This window comes from Thunnus thynnus, chromosome 24 (assembly GCF_963924715.1).
Source record: "Thunnus thynnus chromosome 24, fThuThy2.1, whole genome shotgun sequence".
In the NCBI taxonomy this organism is placed as follows: Eukaryota; Metazoa; Chordata; class Actinopteri; order Scombriformes; family Scombridae; genus Thunnus; species Thunnus thynnus.
Window position 1 is genome coordinate 19,227,735 of NC_089540.1, and position 27,005 is coordinate 19,254,739.

General features: G+C 38.0%; 3 long non-coding RNA genes across 4 annotated transcripts in view; 2 read left to right on the forward strand and 1 right to left on the reverse strand.

Moving 5' to 3' along the window:
- Positions 1-18,821, forward strand: part of LOC137177025 (uncharacterized) — a 32,261-nt gene extending 13,440 nt beyond the window's left edge. The window contains exons 5-6 of the long non-coding RNA XR_010925926.1: positions 17,988-18,034; positions 18,725-18,821. This is a non-coding gene — a long non-coding RNA (uncharacterized lncRNA). The remainder of the gene's footprint in view (positions 1-17,987; positions 18,035-18,724) is intronic.
- On the reverse strand, positions 18,719-26,903 carry LOC137177026 (uncharacterized). 2 transcript variants are annotated; one of them, XR_010925927.1, is made up of 5 exons: positions 26,653-26,903; positions 26,379-26,433; positions 20,098-20,269; positions 19,939-20,003; positions 18,719-18,804 (listed from the first exon to the last, which is right to left on the reverse strand). It is a non-coding gene; the product is annotated as an uncharacterized lncRNA (long non-coding RNA). The 2 variants fall into 2 exon arrangements; XR_010925928.1 differs by having other exon boundaries at positions 20,098-20,249; positions 26,375-26,433; positions 26,653-26,900.
- On the forward strand, positions 19,119-19,373 carry LOC137177030 (uncharacterized). Its single transcript, XR_010925934.1, has 2 exons — positions 19,119-19,178; positions 19,215-19,373. It is a non-coding gene; the product is annotated as an uncharacterized lncRNA (long non-coding RNA).
- Positions 26,904-27,005: the final 102 nt, after the last annotated feature.

Consider the following 27,005-nt stretch of genomic DNA (forward strand, 5'->3'; position numbering starts at 1 on the left):
TTACTGGGAGACACGGTCAGGACTGTCTGGTATACTGGAACGTTTGGTGAGGATGCTCTGTTAGGGCCTTGGTATACTGGGATGCTCTGTCAGGATATTGGTGTCCTACTGGACTCTAGTGTGCTGAGGTTCTTAGTCAGGACACTAGTTTACTGGGACACTGTGAGGATACTGGTATCCTTGGACGGTTGGTGAGGACACTAGTATACTGGGACACTCTGTGAGGATACTGGTATCTTTGGACGGTTGGTGAGGACACTGGTTTACTGGGACGCTCTGTGAGGATACTGGTATCCTTGGACGGTTGGTGAGGACACTAGTATACTGGGACACTCTGTGAGGATACTGGTATCCTTGGACGGTTGGTGAGGACACTTTGTAAAAACGCTGGTTGTCTGAGAATTACAGACTCGTTAAATTCATCACAACTCTGACGAGACTGCAAACCATCTTTACTGCTCTCACGATAAAACACAGAAAACACGATGAAAGTGTTTTTTTTTTATTTCAAATCCTCCAAATCTGCAGTGAAGCTCTTTTTGTTACGATCTATTTAAACGCCAGAGGTGAATTTAAACATCACATTATCACTTTTTTTTTACATTTAGTCTCATCAAATTGTAAATTATTGCACCCACAGGACAAAAACAAGAGAAGGAAATCCTCCTAAATGCAGTCTAATTAACCCACAGCGCCCCCTGTAGGCCAATAAAAGCACAGCACAGAGCTTTAAAAAGAAGCCGCAGCATAAAAAACAAATATGCAGAACAGAAGACATCCGCTGTCGCAGTCTGAGGACATTTTAGAGTCTGATAATTGCTGTGGGAGTTTGGGGAACGTCCTGTCGTCTCTTCAGGGGTTTTTGTGTCAGTTTTTACGGAGCTGAGGGACGAGAGAAGAGCGCCGCTGTGAGCTGGACCTTAAAATTCAGACAGATTAAATAGATGAAGCCCCGAGGTGAAAAACACAGGAGGGTCTCAGCCACTTAAATACAGATCTGAGAGTCACGGTGTTAAAGGAGAAATCTGTTTTACTCGTTTGATCCACAAATCATGTTTGTTTCTACTGATGTTGAGTCTGAATTTCATTGTTAAAATCTAAGTCTTTTTAATATTTAAAATAATAAGAAAGGCAGCAGCAAAAGGCCTCATTTAAAAACCAATTATACACAATACACTGTTCTAACATGTAGAAATATAAGAATAAAATGAATTCTTGAGGGAATAAAGAGAAATTAGAGCCTAAAACAAGCCGACACTTCAGTAACGTCAGGCTGATAATCAGGTGGTTCCACTAAATCTTACAGACTGGTCCTTTAAATACAGATCTGCTTCAACCAGTCACACACTGCAGCGGACACGTCTGGTTACCAAGTTTTGTCTTAAAATGTGTTTGAGTGATGATATTTGGAGGTTTAGTTGGATGTAGATGTGGTTCTCAGTCAGGTTTGTGGATTTTGCTGATAACTGCACAGGACCATCGGTGTGTTTTTAGTGATTTGCAGGTGAAAAGATGCTTTGAAACAGGATTAGATTTGGTTTAAAAGTTAAAGTTTTTAGAATATAACCTTATTTCACCCTCACCTTACTGTGAACATGAAGAAGTTGTCTTACAGGATGGTGTTTCTTGGGAAAAGTGGTTTGATAAAGCAGGAAAAAGGCAAATCTTAGTATCAAAAAAAAAGAAAAAGTATCACTACTTCTTCAAAATATTCAAAATGTTGGTTTGTCTGTGTTTCCTGACAAACAGCTGACTGAGTTATGTTTAGATGATCTGATTCTCTGACTGACTGAAAGGAGTTTAGAGGGTTTTTGAGGCTAACAGTTTGTGTCATTACTTCACAGTGATGACATGAAGCTCAACAGGACAGCTGGTCCTGATGGTTTTGAGCTCTAAAACAAAAAAAACAAAAAAACGGGGTCACAGTCCAGAAAAGTTTAGAGTAAAATCAGAGTGTTCATCCATCAACCTGCATCAACTTTCCAACCGTCCTAACAGCACAGAGCAGGTGTGCCTGCAGCGACTAATGACTGTTATTACACACAGAAACCAGCCTTCCCTCCTCTTTAGGCTGTTACATGTGAGGGCACACAGCTCGACCTTTGACCTCTGTCCATAAAAACATGCAGGTAAGTATACGCTGCCTGCCGTGGCAAACCCAGAGAATTAGAGACGTCCACGGCCGAGACAGACACGAGTTCAGCGGTCCAGACGGTCGGGGAAGAAACCCACCCACCAAAAAAAGAAGAAGAAAATCAGACAGCCAGTTTCAGACGAGATAATTAGATCTGGCGAATGTTCACCTCCTCTCCCACACACAGGCTAAAAGAGAGTTATTTAATTATTACAGCCTTAATTACTGCTGGTACAATCACCGAAATAGGATGCGAGGAGACGGCGGCTCAAATTGGGTTAGAGCTGCCTCGTTCTGCTGGTTTCCTCTGGGTTAACTGTGTCGGCTTCCATTAGCAACATGAAGGCACCGCGCAAATCTGCTTGTCTCCTCGGCTGCGAGGGAAGACGAGAGCGAGAGCGCCGGGCGCCTTCTCATCCCGAAAAAAAGGAGCGTCTGAGAGGCTTCACATGAATGAGCGCCTTGTCTTTGAAAACGCCTCCCGGTCAGCGCCGCAGGTTTTCTCACAAGAAACGTCTCACTTCTCCTCTCTGGCCTCCTTCAACGAACCTCTGAGCTTTATTGTCTTTATTACCTTCATCAATTCAGTTTTCTGGTTTCCTCGTCAGTTTTCACGCTCGTTTGGAGATCTGACGTCGTCTGTGTCAGCGTCAAATCAGATTGAGTTTATCTGCTGAAAGGTGAGAGGTCAACTCACACAGACAGATGAAGCACTTCGAGCTTTGAGGTGGTTTGATTGTTGACAAACAAAACAAAACAGAGTAAACAAAAAGAAACAAGAACTGTGACGACATGTTTTTATGTTTTTCATCAACAAATAAAAACTGAACAATAATGTGAAAGACGACAGAAGACAAACAGATGAACTAATGCCTTTTACTCTAACCTGTAACCATGGTAACCGTACACAAAGATGACTGCTATATCCTCAAAATGCTTAGAAGAAAAATGAAAAATGCAAAACTGAACTAAACTGTGTAAAACCAACAAAGATCTAACAACTAAAGAATATACATGAAGAGAAATACAGAATATCTGAGTTAGAAGAAGTTGTGACACAGTAGTGACGATGTTTTTGTGGCTGAGACTCATGGGAGTTGTAGTTGCTGAGTGCCACAGACATTAATCAAGGATGTTACCAGCTGGTACAGGTGTAGAATCACAGAAATATCCTGCAAAATGTCACTTAGACGTAAAACCAGACTTTGTCAGTACCAGAGCTGCAGGTAACGATTGTTTTCATTATCAATTAATCATCATATTCTTTTCTAAAACTCAAGGTGACGTCATCAACCTGTTTTTGTTTGACCAAAAGTCCAAAACCCAAAAATATTTCAATACATCTTACTCTTAAGTAAAGGAAAAACAGCAAATTCTCCAGTTTGAGAAGCTGGAACCATCAAATATTTTGGATTTTTGCTTAAATAAATGACTTAAATGATTATTAGATTATTAAAATAGTTGCAGATTAATTTTATTTCAATCTATTGATAAATTAATCCACTAATCATTGCAGCTCTCGTCTAACATAAGTCTGAAAATACAGTTGACAGTGAGTGAAAACTAGTGTTTCTTTGTATGCAGATCTGTAAAACTTCCCACTTCTCCCAGTTTAGACCAGTTATAATCCATACATATTATATTATTATTATATATTATTTGTAGAAGGTGTTTCTGTATCAGCTAAACGGATGTGACTGTAATTAAAGTCGTTTTCTGAATGTGGACGTCAGAGTTTCAGGTTGAATTCAACAACCTTTTCTCCGGTTTGTGTGGTTTTCTTCTGTCCGTCGTCGGGTTGAAAGAGCTGTGACAGATCGCTGGCTGAACATCAGGCAGCATTTAGTTCTGCTTCATTGTGTCAGGTAAGAGCCCGTAATGAGAGCGACAGTCGAGGGGTTTTCATGACGGACTGAGAGAAGGCAGAGAGCGAGAGAGGAGAGAATAATTCAGACTCATCGCTGGTTAAAGGAACAATCCGTCACTTTAGTCCAGACTGAAATATCTCCACAAGTATCTGATGGACTGCTGTAAGATTTACAACAGATATTCAAGGTCCCTGTGAGATACTTTCTGACCACTTTGGGGATCCTTCTTGTAGATAGTTGACTCACTGCTGACGTTAACAGCTGATTTTAAAGCAACAAACACTGTTAAGTCCGTTCTATACATGTTTAGTTTAACTCTCCAAACCCTTTCATTGTTCTTGGAGTATCTGAACTGTTTTGACATGTAAACAAATCCATAAACGTACAGATCTGTAATCCTCCAATCACAGATTAGTAGCTGTCTTGTTATGGTAGTTATGCTACATTATGATTGGACAGTCGCTGCTTGGTGAAGCATTTTATTGAACTATAAATTAATGGCGTTTCTGAGACAGACACTGTCTCACACTACATGTTTTAATCTTCCTTTCTGCGACTTTTATGCTCAGACTGAATGTAAACGCTGCGTCTTCAACAGTGTTACGTTGCACTTCTATAGACGGAAAGTTAGAAGAAGAAATGGAAAAATGTGGAGCTGCAGATGTCTGAAGATGATCTGAAGTTCAGTTTTCAGTCAGAATATTATCAAAACAAGCTGCAGTTCACCTGCCAGAAGTCAGAAGATCATCCGACAGTCAGATTGTTGATCAGTTTGGTGATTGATCAGTCAGGTCGACCAATCCAGGCTCAAAACCAGGCTGAAGCTTTACAGTGTCTGCCTGGTTTTAAACATCAAAAGGTTTTATTAGTTTAAGGTAAAAGGTGCTTGAAATAATTGACTTTATGAGGTTACAGAAGATCCTTATTACACCAGAGTGAAGCATTAAATGTTGCTTGTCCTCATCCTTCTGCTCATAAATGAATGTTTAAGTGACTTTAATTGGATTTAAGGTGTTTTAAGTGTCTTGTTCTCTGAGCTGAAGACACCCTGAGTTCATATTTTGTGATCTTTGTTCCCTCGTGGAGTTTATCGAATGAACTTGTTGCTGGATTGTTGTATTGATTGATTTTTTTGTAGCAGTGAAGCAGATTCAGTATTGAACATTCAGACCTGTGTGAGTGATTGGATGATTGGATGAACTTGCTCTCACTCGTGCTTCATGTTAATGAGGCCGCTGTGGTTTTGATTCAGAGAGAAAACCTTCCTGAGACGGAGAGAGAGAGAGAGAGAGAGAAGTCAACAGCCATGTTAACCCCTGGACATTCAGACGTTTGATGAAGCGGCGAGCGCCGGCCTCCCCTCGCCGCGGATCCAACATCATTAGCCGGGAGAGAGACAGTATGTTTCGGCCCGCACCGCCGGTAATGAGCCCTTGCCGATCATCCCTCACGCCGTAATTAGCGGCGGGCTCGGCACTCGGGCCCCCTGCTCGCCGCTAATGGAGTGAACAAGGCAGAAAACGAGCACTATTAAGGCTGGACATGAATTCCAGCTCGCCACGTGAAACCCTTGAAACATAATCGTCTTCATCATTCAGCGCTCCGACTCCGGCCTCCTCCGGATCGCTGCGTCGTCTCCTGTCTCCAATCAAAGCAGGATGGATCGGGAGATCCGCGGCGAGATCGTGCGCCTGCTTCCTGTCTCCGTCTCCAGGTGCAAGCCTTCAAATCTGAGTCTGAGTCACTTTCATCTCTGTGAGCAGGAAGCTCTGTGGAGTCATGTGTTTGTTGTGTGGAGAGGTGAAGTGAGATGTGGTCTGCCATCTTTGTTGTAGTTCAGATATCATTTCAGTGACTTATTATTGACCTCATGTACATTTGTCTGCTTGTTATTGGTCCTGATGGGTTCAGAGAGGCTGTAACACAATCAGTCTGATGATACAGGTTATTATAAACATACACAAACCATCACTGAACTAGATGGTTTTTACTTTGTCGGTCCAGAATCTGATTTATTAACATGAATTAAAACATTTAACATGTTTTATTGATAATGTAGTTTATAGTCAGCAGCTTGTTGCACAATAATAATCCCACATCATGTGACTCATTCCACAGACTGTAGAAACTAATGGATGGAGTCACTGTGACGTCACCCAGTGGTTTGTGAACTCCTATTTTGAAGCCTCGTGTTTGCATTTTGACTGTCGCCATCTTGGATTTTTGGAAGTGACCATATTTAGACGAAAGGGAGGAGCTGAACCTAACGCTAGCTGCTAGCTTGGTTAGCATGGTGCATTTACAGTCTATGGTTAACTGTGATTATGCTAATGCTAACTTTCGCTAAGGAAAAACTGGCTTAACAGGCTGAACATCCGACACATTAGAGGATCTTTTATCACAACCAAACACTGAACAAGACTTTTTTAGGCGACCAAAATGTTCCAATTAACTTTCATAAACTGAAAACTGTGAAATAGTGACGGCTACGGCTTTACTCTGTAAATCTGGAGTTACGCCACGTTTACGTTACTTAAACAACGTTGTCACCTTGGTAGCGACTTGTCAATCACAACGTAGCCACGCCCTAAAGCATACGCTGCTTTATCGCCTATTTTAATCTAAATGAACATCATGCTGTGTTGAAGAAGACTTGAAACTAGTGATTGAGATCATAAACTCATTAGGAAACAGTTTACTGAGGTAATAAATCAGGTGAGAAGTCATCTTCTCATAGACTTCTATACAATCAGACTTCTTTTTGCCACCAGTGGCGTCGCCCCCTGCTGGTCGTCAGAGAGAACGCAGGTTTAAGTCACTTCCGCATTGGCTTCACTTTTCAGACCCGCAGCTTCCTGCTTGGTTCATTCAGTTTCCATCAGCTGATGTTCTGATCCAGATGAGCAGCATGCACACTGCACTGAGGTCAAAGGTCAAAGCCACACAGCCTGATAGCGTGAGCCAGAGGAATGCTGGGAAAGGCAATAAGAGGAGCAATTTGTGCGACGCTGCTCCACGAACAAGTGTGTGTTTGATTTGTTCGTGGGTGTCACCTGTATGTGATGGGTGACGGGGGGGGGGCAGGGTCACGTAATGGCTGCGGTTGGCAAGGTCAGGGAGGTGATTGGTCGTATGATCAGAGCAGAGCGCAGGTCGAGGTCACCGCTGATGACGGGAGGCGATTCATGTCGACACAAACAGACTCACAGTGTTTAAAAGTAAAACATAAAAATAAACCCAGAGCTGAAACTATCAGCTGATTGATCAACAGAAAATTCATCAGAAACATTTTTATAATCTATTAGTTTGTTTTATTTGATTGTAAATTATAAAGTCATCACCCAAAAATGGTAAAGTAATTGTTTGTGTGTGTTTTCGAGCTATAAGAAGTTTATCTTCTGGAATTTTATAGACTGAATGATTGATTCATCCAAAAAAATAACTAGAAGATCTAAGAAGTGTTTTTCTCTTACTTGCATTAAATTAAGTTGTTGATGAAGGGTAAATATTAAAACTAATGTTAGTAATATCTTACTATCTCACTTTACCGCTTATAAATGCTAAATAAACATTTAATAAGTGCTTTATAACACACTGTAATGTAGTTAGTAACACATATAAGGACATTTTATTAATGTACAGTTATACGTCAGGTATTCTGGGAGATGAAACGTACAGCGAAATATTACAAATTAACCTCAGGGGTCTTTATAATCTCTAATTTGTTGTTGTGAAATCCTCTCTGGTGTCTGATAAACCTTCAGACTGATGGATTATATAACTTCATGTCACCTACTGAAACATTTTTTAAAACACGGATCTGCTTTCAGTCTGGTTTAGTAAGTGGACATTGAGTTGAGATTCTTCAGCTCCAAGCTCATGAATCAACTGTTGACCTTTTAATATATTTAATTTAACTTCTGGCGTCCGTAAAGGCTCCAAAAAGATAAATGTTTGACTTATAATTCAACAACTGATACCTGAAATGGTTTTAATGCGATGAAATGGAGAATAAAGGTCATAATTAACGTTGTAACAACGTTTGTTAACGTTGACCAGAGGTTGAGTTCAGTGGTTTTCAGCAGGACGTTTATCCTGTTTGTGTTCATTTCTGCGGTGTGTTCCTTTAAGGGCTGGTTTAGTATTCGTTACGCACATGAACACACACACACACACACACAGAAACACCTCCATTCTGGATCAATTACTGTTCGGGGGAACAGAGAACAATTAGCCAGCTGGCTTTTATGAAACAAAGCAATTAATGTTATGCTAATAAGTCAGATTTTGAGCAATTCCAGATCATTTGCTAATCATTCGCTAATTACTGTGACGACTCTTTAGTGCATCAAATTATGAGTGATTAATCAGACAGATCTGGATATTTAACAAACTCCTCAGAACATCGCAGCTCCACATCTGGACCACATGTGACCCGCCAGTCTGATGACATCACAGCCTTTATGTGATGTCATCAACCCCAGACGTTTCTGGGTTTTTTCATCCCTGATGAGTGTAAATATGAGCCGTTAACACACATTACAGTTAAACAGTTTACAATACGATCGACCTCAGGAGGTCATGTTGGCCACAAAAATGCATTTTAAGTGAAAACAAATAAAAAAAATAGGTTGGACGCAGATGTTGAACTGAAATAAACATGTTTTAAAATAAAAAATGCAACATTCTTGTTCACCAGGAAGTTTTACTGAGATGTGTTTGGATAAAACTCTTTACTGTTCTGCCCTCTGAGGCAAAATCAGTTTTATCGGATGAAAGTCTGATGAAAATTTACCAGAAGTGTGCAGGATTTTTTTTTCACTGTCAAAAATTTGTCAAAATGAGTTTTTTTTGTAAAGAAGCAAAATTTATTTCTGTTGCACCTTTTAAAACAACAGATTTAAAGTGCTTTAAATCTTTAAACTGTTGGGACAGGAAGTGAAGACAACTTTTTGCCCAAAACTGCCAATTTACCAACTGACAAACACTGACAGTGAATGTCAGAGTGTAAAGTTTTCAGTCAGGTTGAACCTTCATGTGTGGACATTTAGTGCTTTACACCTTCTCACATGTTTTTATTACGTCTTCATGCAGTTGTTCCTCCTCTAAAGTTCACCTTGTTTTCAGTCCGTTAAGGTTTCAGTCCAGATGTTTTTGGCGACACCTGTGGTATCTGTTGGTAGCTGCATGTGTGTTTTTATACTACACGTCCCAGAATTCAGCTGGAATTGCATATCGACCGCTGAGGGAAGCAACAATGTAAAAAATGTTTCCTGTGGCTGCTTCAAAATAAAAGAGACTCCAGTTGGATGCTTTTAATGTGAAGCAGTAGGAAGTGTTGGACTAGCCTTATCAATAACTTTATCCAGCTCTGATCCGGCTGTAGGAGAGCTGACAGTAAACAGTGAGAATGAGATGAAATCGTGATGGATTTCATTGTTTGCTGTTTGTCTCGTGCGAGGTAGATCATGTGGGAATAAAAACTACTAAAAAAAACAAATATATAAACAAATATCAGGAAATCCTGTAAAAAAAAAACAGCTGATAGCAGCGACCAGATAATAAGAATCAACATCTCAGTATCTTTAAATGATGAAAAGATAAAGGAGATAAAACACTGAATATAATCAGGTTGTTGATGTTTTTAATGTAAAAATATGTGTCAAACAGGTTTATTGTCCCAGTAAATGTGCTAATGCTGCTTCCCTCTGGGGGTCAGCCGGGGTCGATGTTGAAATAAAGATGAGTCCCACCCCTGGGCCTCCGACCTGCTTGATCTGACAGGTGAAGCTGCTGCAGGGTCTGAACCCACGTTCCTCCCCCAGGAGAGATCAGACTCGCTCATGTTGGAGACGAGAAATAAGACGTTAAATACAGATTTAATTCAGCAGAGACGCCACAATGAGGTTAGATACATACATAGATACATACATGAGCTTTATTGTTATTGTTCAACACAACAACATTTCATGTAACATGTTAACATTGATTCAAAAACATACATACAAACATTCATAAAATACATAAAGTGTAAAGTATATTAAAGTCCTGGGCTCCAGTTATTGCACACTGGGGGGTCGAAGCAGCTTCATGTAGTAGAACCACAGCTCTGGAGGGTGTTCTGGTGCGATGGATCTTTGATGATTGTGAGGTGTAGATGAGTCCAGGTCCAGTAGATGGTGACATCCTGGTCTCTGTTCACTATCCTCTGCAGAGGTTTTCTGTCGGCCAGTGTGTCAGGATGCTCTGAACAGCACAGCAGTTAAAGTTCACAAGCAGGTTTTGGGGTAGACTAGTAGACTATCTACTATCATGGAGGTGTTGGTGGTCCAGCTCAGCTCCTCTCATGTCTCATGTGAAACAAATATTAAGTTTTCCACCTTCAACTTATGAAATAATCAGTTTGTGGCCTCACTGGTGTGACTGGTGTGACTGGTGTGAAGGAGTATCCAGCGTGTAAACAGGTCCTGAGCTTCAGTGTGAGGTGGAGCTGCTTGAAAACAGGTGAAGGTGCCATTAAAAGGCAGCTGTTGCAGCGCGCCGAGCTCACAGTAATTAGCGTCCCGGCCGGCGGAGGTCGCGGCTCCAGCGGGGCAGCTGGAGGCTAATCACAGACCCTCGCAGGTCGGGGAGGGTCTGAGTGTTTAAGTTGATGGTGAACGTGTTTATGACCTTCTCCAGAAACAGAAGCTGGAGTCATTACTCACATAGCTGCAAACACTCTGTGACCTGACGCTGAGACTCTTCATCCAGCAGGAAGCTGCTCTAACAAAACAGGAAGCTGTGAAGCTCTTTAAAGGAACATTTCAGTGTTTTCATCTCTTCTGACTCTGAGTCATATATACGAGTCGCACTGCTGCTGAACAATCAAAGACTTTCAGGACGATTCTGTAGAATCTGTTTACCTCTAAAGTAAAGTTATACAATTAGTGCTGCAACTAGTGATTATTATTATTATTATTATTATTATTATTATTATTAGTTGTTTGGTCCAAAAAATGTCAGAAAATGGTGAAAAATGTGCATCAGTGTTTCCCACCATGACGTCCTCAAATATCTTGTTTTGTCCACAAAGATGTTCAGTTTACTGTCAAAGAGACGAAAGAAACCAGAAAATATTCACTTTTAAGAAGCTGGAATCAGAGAATTTTGACTTTTTTTCTCTAAAAATGACTCAAAACAATGAATCGATTATCAGAATAGTTGGTATTCATTTTTCTGACGATTGACTAATTGATTAAGCAACTAATGCAGTATATAAAAAAAACTAGAAACAATAACGTTTATTGGATAAAATATGTTATAAAGTGCTTCACAAGGCAAGAAAAACATAAAATAAACAAAGATAAACACAGTAATAAAGCAGCACAAGATGACAAGATAATAATTAATAATATTCATAATAATAGTAACAACATGGTGCAACATGAACGTAGCTTCTGTCCGACCTCCACAGTCTGGATGTGAAAGTTTTGTTTGAGTCGCCTATTAAACTCGTTATTTCTGTCGCTGTAATCAGAAGAAACGCATCATTTCATACACGACACTATAAACGTTACATTAGCATCGAGCTAACGTTAGCTCGATGCTAACGTTAGCATCAGGCTAACAGATCAGCAGGGTGTTAAAAAGTTCAAACTAGAACATTTAGTTTGTCGATGGTTCAGTTTGTGAAATATAACTGGTTTGACAGGATTTCTTGGCAAAAGTACTTATAAAGATTAAAAGAAAATTAACCAGCAACTATTTAGATAATCAAGTAATCGTTTTTTAAAGCAAAAATGCCAAATATTTACTGCTTCCAGCTTCTCAAATGTGACGATTTACTGTTTTTCTTCCTCATATATGACAGTTAACTGAAGATCTTGAAGGTTTTGTGTCCGTTAGACATCACTGTGGGCTCTATTTTTTAATGTTTCAATGACTAAACAGTTAATTGGTAATGAAAGTGATCTTCAGCTCTATACAGAGTGAAATCCAGACAGAACGGCCACCGTTAGAAGAACCAGGCTGAACGTCGTCAAACATCAGTGGTTCAGCTCCTCTCAGACCGTCACATCAGTCCCGTCTCTGTTTACACCAGTGTTGCTGACAGTGCTGCTGTCTGTCGGTCTGTCAGCCTCTTTATATGCAGCGTCCCTGAACCGAAGGTCACTACTCACCCAATCCATCTACTCTTCCTCCTCCTCCTCCTCCACCTCCAGAGAAGGAGGAGAAACCAGCAGCAGCGTCAGGACACAGAGGAGGCAGATACTTAGAGCTGCTGCATGTTTGTGATGAGGAGGGAATATTTAACAGCTCGCTGCCCTCAGAGACGCTCTGTTGTGTTCGGAGGTGACAGGAACAGAGCGAGAGATTCCTCCTGAGGATTCGTCCCGGGGATGTCGGGACCCTCGCCGCTCTGCTCCCACAACATCAGCATAAACATTCCCGACTCCAGCAGACCTACAGGCCGATCATCTGTAATGAAAGTCACGAGAAAGACAGCGAATGTATAATCAAACTCTTCATGCAGATACGTGTGATAATGTATGAATTCAGCCCCGTTGTGTCCGCACACCCACACAGGTTCATGGTGACGCTGTGTGACAGACTGAAGGACACGAGCAGCTCGGCTGTAGATGTCAGCGTCAGTCTGTCGCTCCAGACTGAAATATCTCTACGACTATCAGACGGATCGTCATGAAATTTGGTTCAGACGTTCGTTTTCCCGTCAGGATGATTTATATTTATATCAGCGCCATCATCAGGTCAAAATGTTTGTCTGGTACTTTGGTTTATGACTGAACTCATGACCCGTTCCCATCAGCCTCAGCTGCTGTTTGTGTTTAGTGCTAATTAGGAAATCTTAGTATTGTTGTGTATTTCTACATGAGAACAGAACATGAAAACCTTTGTTGTTGTTGTTGTTGTTGTTGTTGTTGTTAGCAGCGTTTGGTCAGAATAATCAGAGTTTTTGTCTTCAGACACAACAGACACTTGAGTCAGTTTATCAGACTTCACACATCTGGAGACACAAAAGGCTTCATAATGTTTCTGTATAAAAGCTCAGACTGGTTCATTAAACAACCCAGACTGTAATCTGATCTGCTTCAGCTGCCGAAACATATAAAATGTAAAAAAAAACAACATCTGAATGAAAACAGTCAATGAATAAGCTCTTTAAGATATTAAAGTATAAAAGTAGAATAATGTTTGTACCACTTTTATGACTAATTATCATTATTATCATTATTATTATTATTATTATTATTATTATTGTCAGTACAGTACAAATGCAAAGCAGATAATGTGTCACAGCAGCATTTGATGTGCAGCAACATTAAAGACAAACATCACACTAGTAGTTTATTTTTGTAATATTTAGTTAAACGTCTTGTTTCTGTACATTCATTAATGTATCTACATGCAGTTTTTTTTTCCTTTGCTTTAGTTCAAATATTCTTTAAACATCTTTTATTAGTGATTTTTCGTTTGTGGCTCCACCTGCAACACAAACTGCAACTCAACAATAAAACATGAGCTTCCTGGTGATGCTTGTCCTCAGCTCAAGCAGTGTTTGGCTGTAACACGTATGTTTTGTAAATGTTGCAGTAACGTTTTTACTCCTCTCTGTAATGAGAACAGTATGTTGAAGTTTGAGGGTCGACTTGTTTGCTGGTAGTTTGATGTCAGTTTGTGTGTTTAGTGGACAGACTGGTCAACTATATAACTCCACAGTTGTCTTATTTACATGTTTAGTGTCAGTTAGAGGACGGGACGTCATGCTGTCGCTGTGGAGTAATTAGTAATGTGATTACTTTTTAATGAATAATAGGTAATGTGTAAGTGATTCCATTCTTGAAGTCATTTGCCCAACAATTCCCACAAGTAGCCAAAATCTAAAAAATGTACAAAAAAAAAAAAACCCAATCCACTCTGGAAACCATCGGTCTAAACAGGAAGGATGGATTTGTTTAGTTTCCACTTCAGGACTTTATAAGAAGAATAAAATCAGACTTTTACAAGCGTCTCGGAGCAAAACAGTGAATCTCCAGCAGCTAACAGGAAGCTAAACGTGTGTTCTGACCTTTGAATGGAACAAAGAGACAGTTTCCCTTCAGGGATCAATAATGTTTAACATGAATATGACATAGATACATACATATACACACACGTACATATATACATAACATTAAAGCAGGAGACCGATAAACAAAGCTGCTCAGAGCTGTGTGTGTTAGTGTGTGTGTGTGTGTGTGTGTGTTAGTGTGTGTGTGTTAGTGTGTGTGTGTGTGTGTTGGCGTGTGTTTGATCTCGTGGGACCACAACTGGCGTCTTCCCGCTCGGGGCTCTGCTGCTGTTTTCTTGGCGAGGAAGGCGGCGGCGCGGACACTTTGTGAATAATTGGATTAAGAGTGAAAAAGCAGAAAAAGGTGACGGAGTTTATTTCCGCTCTGTGAGCCCACCTGCTCTGAAACACCGTGACACACAAAGACTGAGCTCCGTCTCCTTAAGAACGAGCTCACTTCCTGTCACAGATGGTAGCCGCCATCAGAGCTGACATCATTATCTGATCAATGATCAATAAAAACAACTTATTCTCCTCTTTTCTCTGGTTTATATCTTTATAAAGTGAATATTTTTGAGTTTTGGACTGTTGATCAGATACAATAAGACATTTGAAGACGTCACTTTGGATTTTAGTGAATTAAAGCTGCAACTGACAGTTATTTCCATTATTGATTAATTATTTGCTCAGTGAAAAATGTCTGTTACAGTTACAGAAATCCCAACAAACAACTGTCAAATCCTCACAACTTTAAAAATCATTTAGCTGATTAATTGATGGACAGAAAAGTGATCAGCAACTGTTTTCACAATCAATGAATCCTTTAAGTGTTGCATCTCTGCAGTAAATAATGACCAGGAGTGCAGTAGTAGTAGTAGTAGCAGTAGTAGTAGTAGTACTAGTAGTAGTAGTAGTAGTAGTTAAAAGGGTTAAAAAAGTTAGTTTTAACTGCAGGTATTTGAAGTGTTGCCTTATTAGCATTAGCTAACTTAGCAGTCGCCTGTTACTGCTGGATCAATAAATAGTTTGACAGGTTATTTGTTGTATCAGTAACAGTATTGGAGCCTCTCAGCCCTCTGAAAGATGAACATGGTTTCAGTAATTACGCTGATATTGACGACTTCAGCTGAACTTTGTAATAAAAAGTGTCATCAGGCAGAGAAGAGAGAGAGAGACGGCTGGTGTGGAACAAACTGCTTCACAGAGAAACAAACAGACTGGAAGCGTCTCGGTGTTACTGTTAGTGTGAATCAGCTGCAGGTTCCTCTCATGTTACTGAAGGATGTCGGACAAGATGAACATGTGTTTAAAATCATTTACAGCAGTTTACACTCAGAGTAAAATGAGTCTGTTTTATTGTTTATTAGAAGTGTTACACAATATCAAGTAGTAACTGAAGTTTGATCGTTTGTTTACTTGTTGATTGTTTGTGACAGTTGAAGTATTAAAAGGGGAAACTGAGGCTGATTATAATATGAATTTGTCACTACTTTCAAACCATTTTAATATCTCCTCCAGACATGTTTTAAATCATACTAATACTCTGCTTTAATAGTAATTTATGTCTGACGTGTTTTTTTTTTACAACAAAAGTTAGAATCATCGTCTCCTTCAGGTACAAATCTGTAAATATTGTTGATTTCTAAAGTTTTCTGCTGGACACAAGATGTCTCCTCCCTCACTGTAAAGTCCATTTACATCACGCTGCATACTAGAACATGATTGGCTCCTAACTAGTTGTGATGTCATAAATCAAGCTTCAGGTGAGAACAGAGACAAACTTCACAGCCAAGAACCACGAGAAACATTTTTTATTAAAACAATAAAAACAATTTTGTGAATCAAAATTTAAGTCATAGGAAGGCAGCACCTGTAGGAAATACAGAAGGGAATAATAGACTTTTTACTTTATAATAATAATATTAATTACTAAAACCAGTAATAACAAAGAGCTTTAAACACACACATTCCCACATATGTAACATAAAGAAAAAGTCACCTGAAGACAACCAAGAAACAACAAGGAGGTCAAAATCACACTGAGGTTGAGTAGTTTTGATCATGTGACCTCATCTGGACACGCCCACCACTGTGTGTGTGTGTGTGTGTTGGGGGGTCCTCGGGGACCTCCTTTGGGAAGTGGGTCAACCGCTTGGCAGGGCAGCCGGCTCGTTAGCATCGAGAGTAAACACACACACACACACACACCTCAGCCCCTCCGGCTGTAATTGGCAACAATGAAAATTACACACAGGCTAATTAGCAGCTCCTCAGCACTGTGTGTGTGTGTGTGTGTGTTCATTACGGCTGCTTGATGACAACTGTGTGTGTTCGCTCTCCTGATGCAGGAAGATGATTATTGTGTCTGAGCATGAACACACTCACACCTATAAACTTGTGAGAACCATCATTCACATATTATTATTGTTTTAATATTAATAATTAACCTGCTGGTAGCCTTCAAGTAGAAACACTTTACTTTAGTTGTAGTAGTTGTTGTAGTAGTATAAAAAAGTAAAATTGTACTTAAGTGCAGTACTGGAGTACATGTACTTAATTAAATTTTACAGTTAAAATGCACCAATAGGTTCTGATCTCTTCACTCAAAGATGCTGATATGTATGTATACATGTATAAATTAAAAAACTGTAATTTCACAGTTTCATAATGAAATGTTTACTCTGAAATACAAAATTAAAAAATGAGTTTAGCCTCTTCCTGTAATCTTGACCGCGTTGCTCTCCTCGTCTCTGCCACTGATAGAAAGTAACCGAGTACAATTTTCAGTTGTACTTTACTCGAGTATTTCTAATTTATGGTACTTCATATTTTATACCTGTATTTAAATATTGTACTTTATACTTCGCTGGTTAAGATTCTACGTACATAAGATATGATGCCTTATAGATTTAACTACTGAAGAAATAGTTAAATTGGCTCCATATTAACCAAGTACAACATTCATTGTTTACACATTAATGCATCTATAATAATATTATAGTTTTTAATAATATAACACTGATAAAGGCCGTTCTGCTGCACAATACGACACAGTACTTCTACTGCTGATACTTCTGTACTTTAATCAGTTTCTGAGTGCAGGACGTTGATGTTTTAATGGAGAATCATGTGCAGAGTCAGAGCGCCATCTGCTGTCTGCACAGATAAACTACCTTTATCTGACTGGTGGAATTATTGATTGTAACTACAGTAACATAACCTACAAGAACACATGCATCAAGTATAGAAAAGTCATTTTATAAACTAGAATACTGCATTATTGCCAGGTATTATATGTGGTGTTTAAAATATACAAAGTGAGAGAAAAGACAGAATACAAGTTCTACAAAGGTCAAACAATACATGCAATGTGTAAATAATACAAACTTTGTGTTAATGTAATGTGTTTTAATTAGAAGTAAATTACAAGTATCTACTATTCACAAAATATATATGGAAAAAAGCAAAATTTAAACATTAAATGTTAAGAAAAGTGTACAAATAAGTGTCAAATGAGGATGTTTCAATGATTAAATACACATAACATTTACAAAAAGTACATTTAAACAGTTAATTGGATGAACATAATATGAAATTGCAAGTATGTTTATAAAACTGCATCTGGCCATATACAGTATATATATATATATGTACACATTCAACTGTCAGTTTAAGTTATGTTAAGTTTAATCAAAGTTCATCATTAACTTTAATTTCTTCTTTCACTCCTCTGCTGCTCTTTAGCTTTTGTTTGTGTACAAAGATGAATGTGTAGAAATTTATGACCTGATTTATTTAAAAACTCCACTACCCAGAAATCCTGTGATGACATCACTACCCAGTGAAACGCTGCCTCCTGGTGGCTGCAACAGTCTGGTTTAGTTTTAACAATTGCAGCTTTATATTGATGTTTATTTTGTCTTTTTCTCTACAGGAGTCACATTTCAACCCGTCAACAGGAAGAGATGAAGAATTATTAAGGTAAGAATTAATTATTTTAATTAAACTTACTGAGCTGCAGTTTAGTTTAAAACCTGTAAAATAACCTTAAATTTAAGTGAAGTTTAACTTCAACCTGCTGCAGAACATGGCCTATTTTTATTACATTTATAATGTTGTTGAGAGATAATTTACCTTTTAATTGATCACATGATTAATCAGGTGTATAAACAAAGCAGATTTATCCCACATCAGTTCATTATTCTTATAAAATAACTGGTGATTACTATTCATTAAAAATATATTAAGTTCATTTTATTTGTGTGAAAGTAATCAATATATTTATAATGTCCAAATATGAATTTAATAATAGAAAAGTTGCTGAGGTGGAAACAAAACCAAACTGTTTTATTTGATGTACTTTGTCTAATAAAGTTAATTTGTGATTACACAAGATAGAAAAAGTAACTTTAAAATTAAAATATATTACGAGTATCTACTCTATAAACCTCCAGCAACAGACAGCATGAGATAAATGTTAATTATTACATTTATAGCAACAAAAACCTGAGACATTAAATTGTGTGAAACAGTTAAGCCTTAATAACTTAACAAACTGCAGTTCATTACAAAACATAGAAAAGTGTACAACAAAATGTATTGAATAATAGTTCATGTAAATAGTATATATGAACACACCATGTATTGTATGTTTTATAACCTTATCTACAGTTTGCAGGTGCAGCAGCTTGGTGTTGCAGTTGTGTTTGGAGATCTTCCTGCTGATGTCCTGACATTGTCGTCCTCCCCTCCTGCAGTGAAAACAACATGCTGTTAATTATGTGCATAAAGTAGTAATAATAGCAAATATTATTATTTTTTAGCATAGTATAAACAGTTCTAACATTAGTAAGTAAGACCAAAGCTACATTATTACCAGTATTAACATTTATAATAGTAGTTTTGGTTACTATTGTGGTATTAATGATCATAATTGCAGTATTTCTAACAGAATTAGTATGGTTACGGGTAAATAATTATGAAGTATTAATGATATAATTAAGTAGCAATATTTATTAGGAATACATCAGTACTAACATTAATAAGATCAATAACAGTTGTAGCTAGTACTAACAAAGGAAAATATTACACTATTTACCATGTTATGGTAGTTTTGGTTACTAAAGTACTAATATATACTTGTATATTTGTAATATTAGAGCAATATTCACATACTACTAGTACTTCTTACAGTTGCACTAATGTGAAAAATTACACGTTTAGTTTGCAACATTAATAATGTAAATATTTACTGAGCTAATTGTGTGGGACTGTTTAAGAATGTTTCTTGTTACAGTAATAATAAACATTACTCTAATTATTTCTATTGTCTGCCTTATTTCTCATCTATTATTCATAAAGCTTTACTAACAATATAGTGGCAAATTATTACTTAGTGATTATTTACATGAAATGAACTATTAATATTACAAGTAAGCAGTATTTTGGTGATATTAGTAATTCTGTTTCTTTGCCTCTTGTTATATTAAAATTCAATAATTGCTTTGATTCTTTCTTGTACTTAAAAATCTTATTAGTATTAATTGTAATTACTACAATTTAAGTTTTAGTAAAATGTATTTTCCTACTTGAAATTTTCAATAAAAACAGAGAATTTAACATCTACTTTCTTGTTTGTATATTTTACCTGTTGATACATAATAAATCTCATTATTTCTACTAATTAATTACTACCATAAGATTTTTATCAACTTTTCAATTAATGTGACTACAAACTGTCTTGCATTTATTGATTTTAATTTGTTTTTAGTCAGCCCTTTTTCTAATTGTTAATTTAAATGTATTTAAATAAAGTAATACTATGATTATTTGTTAACAACAGCTGGAATGAAGCTCACTGATTAAAATATAAAACGTGGTCCTACCTTCCCCTGTGGTTGTCCATCCTTTGCCACCGTCTGTACCGTCAGTGGACGTCTTGTAAATTTAGCTGTAAAACAAGGAACATTTCTTTAAATCAGATCATGATAAATCTTTCAACAGATTCATCATTTAATTGACTATTTTTTGTTACAAGTACTTACACAAGAGATCATTTGTATCCCTCTTCACTTCTTCGATGGTGCTGAAGTGTGGATGGAGATCAGGAAGCTCTGGATGAATGATGTGAAATCTTTTTCTTCACTTCCTTCTGTGCCTGAAACCACCGTTGGTTTACGTTTTCTGTCGGCAGCGTCTTTTGATCCATCAGGAGATCTGCAAGACAGGAAATGCATTTAGGGTATTTGTAAGTAGATGGCAGTAAAGCTGAGCTGGCGTTTATGTAAACAAATATTTTGTGTGGTGTACCCCAAGGTTCAACCCTGGGCCCCTTTCTTTTCTATTACATTCCAAAATGTCTCAGCTTTTTCAGTTATTTGTAAATAACATTTTATAAATTATTGATAAGACAACTGAAAATGTTCTTCACTAAAATAAGTGCAAAAATATTTGGGTCCAAATCACTTCATTAGTTTTTGTTTAGTTTTCAACCCTTTCTGCTATTTTTTGGATTTTATTTAAATAAATTATTTTTTGCACTTTAAAAATCTATATGTTTCTTATACTTGTAATTTTCACTGACTGTGGCCATGTTAAACATTTCACTGTACATTTGATAAATGATTAGTTATCTAAATTGTTCCCTTATAATTTTCTGTTAATCAACTAATCATTTTAGCGCTACATTAATGTGTCCTGTCTCCTACAAATAAAACAACTAAGCCTCTAATTAACCCCAGTAGAATTCACTGAGAACCGTCACCTAAATGAGCATTTTCCTACACAATTAAAACAAACAGCTGTATCTCAAAAACAGAAAGAGATTGTTGTTTTCATTTTTTTAAAAACACTACCTCCAATCAATCAATTCTCTCTATCAATTACTCCCAAAACTATGGAATAAACTACCGATAGATATCAGAGAAGCCAGCTCGCTAGATACTTTCAAAAGAAAGCTTTGCACTTGCTCTCTGCTGCACTGTTTAAAGCTCAGTCAGCTTTGCACTTATGCTCTACTGTGCTTCTTTTAAAGTGTCATATGTATTACTTTATTTTACACATTCTACATATTCTATGTTTCAACTTGTTTTTAACATATTTCATTTTTGATTGTTATTCAGTGTGCATTCTATGTATTTTAGTTTCACTTTATCAAGTGGGCTTTATTTTTATTTTATTTATGTTACATCAATGTTTTTACATGCTTTTATGTTATGTCCTTTTCATGTAAAGGACTTAGTGCATGTAATTTCTTTTGTTGTAAAGCACTGTGAGAGCACTTGTTGTTGATAATAATAATAATAATAATAATAATAATAAATACTCTTAGCCAGTCACATCACTGCTCTTTTAGCTCTGAGACAGTTGTGCCAATCACAGTTAAACACGATAACAACAGCTCAACAAACGGAAAGCTTTTCTTCAGGAAATGTCTGGAATGTTCAGAGCGTCACGACATGAACACACATCACCACAAATCTGCTCCCAAAGACAGATGGAGTAGTGTTTTTCCTCAGCTTGTTACTATAATAATGATAGAAATAAAAAAATTATTAATTTGGTAAAGACGTTTATATGATTATATCAGACCAACACTATTTCAGCAATAATTCTCATGTATCTCACCTCGTACATGTCACATAGTTTAGTAATTAATGTTACACAACAGCGTTTGCACTGCATGTATCTCAAGAATAAAACATGATGTTACTTTTGCTAAAAATACAGTTGGAGACATAGACTGTAAAAAATATGGACGTAGTCAATATCAGTATCAATATCAGTCCTGCTGCCTTCAGATGCTGCAGAAATTCAATGAACTGAAGGAGAAGCTTCTCATACAGTATAAACAGCTGTGGACAACAGATACTGTAAGAATCACCCACATTCATTTATAGATCAATGCAGACTGATTAACTGACTTTCCTGCTTTAACCACATTAAACTTTATTTTCTGTGCCACTTTTGGTTGGAGAGAGTTTAAGTGAAATAAATTATTCATATTTTAAGCATTAATTCATTGCTGCAGCATGTCTGCAGGAAGTATTTAGTTTGAAACAGGCGCAATGGTCAAAGATGTCCTTGCTCTGAGGGTAGTGGGTGATGTTCTGAACGTCTTAACATCAAGTAAACACCTCCAGTTCTCCATACAGACAAATGCATCAAATAAGGAGAACAGAAAGATGTTTCCCTTTGCTGTCCAATTCTCCAGGCCAGAAAGTGAGGTCACCAGCAAAATGTCTGATTTCATAGAGAATGCAGATGAGTCACCTGCTTGGATGGTAGATCACATACAACAATCCCTTTGATAAATTTGGCTTATCATAAGATTAGGTGACAGCATCTAGTGCAGACAGTACACATCATAACAGAATCCACAACTCTGTCTTCACCAACCTGACCAAAAAGCAAAAAGATCTGCTCACTGTCAACCAGTTCACTGTAGATGTGAAAACGTTGTGCTGAAGGTCCATGGCTTCTTCTCAACATCTGCCCAACGAAGACAATCCCTCAGAGTTTTGCCAATTTTGGATGCCAGTGCCCTCAATCCAGCCATCATCTGGCTTATGCAACCTGAAGACTCTGAAGTCTTACTTCATCAGCCTGGAGGATGAGCATCCCAGACAGATCGTAGCTTTGTTAAAGCTCAGTGAAGACTCAACTGAGAAGGATGGGGATGTTGTGGAGGTTTACCTCCTCCTCTGTAATAACATCCTTTCCCTCTTTGAGGAAGTCGTAAAGATGTCGGAAAGCAATTCTACCACCTATGTTGACTTATATTCCATCTTGGATAACATCAAGCAAAATCTCACACAGAGACGAGACGACCAGTTCAATGGCTCCTTGATGAAAGTGAAGCTGCAGCGTCTCCTTCCTCATGATGCAAACAAGGCAGGGGCAGATTTCACAGCATTTCTTAATACGGCAATATCATATGTTGAGAAATGGTTTGACTTTTCAGAGAACTGGCTGTTCTCCCTACAACCTCTCTCTCTCTGCACTGTGGCATGCTTACCTTCAGTGATATCGAGAGGGTCACTAGTAAGCTCAACCTCATCCATAAAGTCAACATGGATCAACTACATGAATGCAGCACAGCAAATAACATTCTGGAGGGTCGCAGAGAAGATGCAGAAGATGAATGGAAGTCAAAAGGCGTGGCGCCCAGGTGGGAGGTTATCTTTCAAGTAGCTGACCTGCCTAACATACTGTCATCATCAGCCACATCCTGAGCATCCCAGCATCTACTGGATGTGTGGAAAGGATATTTTCCAGAATGGCCGACAAATGGATTGACAACTTTGAGGAGACCTGCTCAGAGTCTTACTGCAACGTTTGAAAGACAAATAGCTACTCAGTGCTGCAAAGAGTGATAAGAAGTGGAAAAACTAGTAAAACAAACATCAGAGAAATCTGTTGACTCTTCAACCCACTGACTGTATATAAAGATGGACGACGCGTCTCCACTTCCTGCCGCTATGCAAAAATGAAGTCAAAATATCTCCTTTCCGGGAGCGGCCATCTTGCTTGTGTGACATCATTTGGAGCCAGAGTCTGCGCAGTAGAGTCGGGTGGCAGGCTGATGGCCTTTATATCGTCTAACAACTGATTAAAAACTTATCAGGAAAATGAGCACTTGGACAAACATCAGTGTGATCAGAACCACCTAAAATGAGAGAAATCGTCCCGGGGAAAAATTTATTTGCCATGTACTCTTCGATTGTTTTAGTTTGGCTCATGTCCCATCTGCTAACATGGAGGGGGCAGGACTTGTGGGACTGGCACCCCACCCCTCGGGCCAGTGGTGGTCCCTGAGGAGCGGGAGGAGTCCTTTATTTGTCTGCATGGAAGGTGGCGACCCTAACTGCCACCACCAACTAGTGTGACCATAAATGACAGCAAAACGTAGCAGAGACTCTCACACTGAGCTAAAATGAAACTAGTGCACATAAATTTGGTAAATAACATAAATAAAGACAGTCTCTACTGCGTTTTGCTGTCATGTATGGTCGCCGTCTCGCTGCTTCTCTCCTCTTCCTCAGTGTGGGCGGGGCTGAGCCCTCCGCGTGTGTGCAGCGAAGCAGAAGAGAGATAGACAACTAAACTCGTTATGTTACTGTAAGTGCAATAAAAGCTTCGCAAATAAAAATCCAAGAGTAATTTATCAAGGTAACGCGCACAAAAGATCGAGTCCAAATGAAAAATATTGCCGTAAAGAGTGTGATTTGTGACACAACAAAATAAACAATAGAAAATAATATGAAACAACAGACGTTTTTCTCTCGTCACACGATAAAACGATTACTGTGCCACATTCCGTTTCGTATGATGTTCTGGTTTTGTCTTGTGTTATAAATCCAGCGTATCGTGTGTCAGAGCAGCCGAACAGTGAGAGACAGACAGACAGAGCAGAGTCTTCCTCACAGCATGAATGTGTCTGAATTTAACTAACAAACAAACGTTCAGCTGTGGAAACTGACTTATTAAAACATCTACAGGCTACTTTGTTTTAGTTTCAGTCAGACTTTGGATCCTATTATTTTAGATACGAGGATGTTTCGCTCCGTGTAATGATCTCTACTTATGTAACATCTGCCTCTTGCACATTACATTAAATACATTAGTTGAGCTTTAAATGGTCACTATGTCTAACAGTTGTAAGGTGTACATATTTGTGTTATTTTCATTATTTTATGCTGTTATCTTATATTTAATATGTAATACTTGGCTACATAGTATCCAAGGTAACGATGCAGCTATAAAGCATCATCGGGGAACCAGTCAGACCGGGCTCGTATCCCCCAGGTGAGTGTGTGACTATTAAATGGAAACCTGTAAATAATAATGTATAGCTGACCTGAGAGAGACTTTATTACTAATTATAATTATATTGACATTCAGAGTGATTATCTATGTGAACTGATTCATCTGTATCAATAATCTGTAATATAGTGAGTTTTTGATCCTGGTCAAGGTTAGACCGTCTGCCCTGTAATTTGTTATTTAATGGTTATTAAGCTTCGTCACAGAAATCATATTAATATTAAATAGTTTTACAGACCGGGCTTGTATCCCCCAGATCCCGAAGTGCTTGTAAGCAATAAACAGACATCATTGAATCAACATCGGAGTGTCTGGGCGTCTTCGTTGGAGTCAACTGATGTTACGAACTGTCAGCCGTTAGTCCACCATCATCATCATCACAACACAACATAGAGACTGTAGGCTGTCACTATTATCAGCCATATAAAGGAAACTTAACGGGGGCGTTGTAAACTGTGAGGCTAATATAGTCCCCCGCTACACTTACATCCAGCTGCTTGGAGCTGTGCTTTCTCTGTCTGCAGTCTGTTATTGTGAATATGCTAAGTAGTAAAAAGCTAATTAGAAACCTGGTTACGCAGATACATGGCAGAGAAATCGGCGTTCACCAGGGAGTAAAACTACCAGTGGAAACCAGGTTTCTCTAATCCCAAACTCAGATTACAGAAACCAGGTTTCTCATTTACATGACAGTTAAGAAATCAGCTTCCTGGAGAAAACCGACTGGTTACTGAACTGCATATAAACACACTGCAGGATAATACAAGTCAATGATTTCTATCAAACCTCTTGTTTGTCATCATTTTAGTATTGATCACTCTCCACACAACACGCATCTTAACAATCACTACAATAATATGCTTTATGTTTACTTATTATATGTATGTATATGTATATATGTATATATGTATATATATATATATATATATATATATATATACATATATATATATATATATATATATATATAGATATGTATATGTATATATATATATATATATATATATATATAATGTATGTATTTATCTATTTTTTATATTCAGTTCTTTAAAATGTTTAAGTTTTTCAGTTGAATTTTATTTAAAGTTCAAGGAAATCCACTGTTACAAAGCCAATTTTTAAGTTCAATAACTGCATAATGTTTCCAAAGTCAACGAATAATCATGTTAAATAATCGTGATCGTAATATTGACCAAAATAATATGATTATGATTTTTACCATAATCAAGCGGCCATAACTACTGCTATTACGACAACGACTAAAACTACTGCCACTAAAAAAAACTTCAAAAGTGGTGTTTAAATTCAACCAGAGGCGAAAAAAACCCCAAATATTCAGTTTGTTATCAAATATGCCTCACAAAAAAAGCTTCACACAGCTTTATATACATGCTGGAATCTGCGACATTTTCTACTGGAAAAACAGTTTTAAAAAAAATAGTCAAAATAGTTTCCTAACAGCCGACTAAATGTTGAAATGCTGAGACTTTTCCAAACGTACCTGTTCACCTGTAAGATCCGGGAACTGGTCCGAGGCGGCGGAACGAGAAGAAAACCTGGAAAACACAAGTTTACTCTTTAACAATTTGTTGTCTCAAAATTGTACTTAAGTACAGTAGTTGAGTAAATGTACTCAGGTTCCACCACTGGTTACCACGAACTAATTACTGAGTATAGACACGATACAGACAGACGTCAACAAATTAAAATGAGTTCAAATATAAACAAAAACAAGGCTAAAGCTCACGGCTAATTAGTTAGCTTGTTAGCTTTACCGTTTAGCCGCAGGTGTTCTGATTAACGTCCAGCCGCCGCCAAAAAAACAGCTCCAAAACCTTTTCGGCGTCCACATTTCTTCAGTAATTAATTTGATCTCAGCGTTGACAAACCGTTAACACGAAGCGACCTCTCAAATGTTGGTTTTATTCCATTTTTTCACCCGTTTTTTTCCGCGTTTCTCGTCTTCGGCGTCTCTCACTCGGTATGGCGGGCAACGGCCAAAGGAAAAAAGGTGATTGGCCGAGCAGAGCTGCGCTGCCTGGCAACCGCTTCTGATTGGATAGAAATAACTCACATTACTGCAGACAGATAATTAAAACAGCTTTGCGTTCATTATGGGACGTATTAA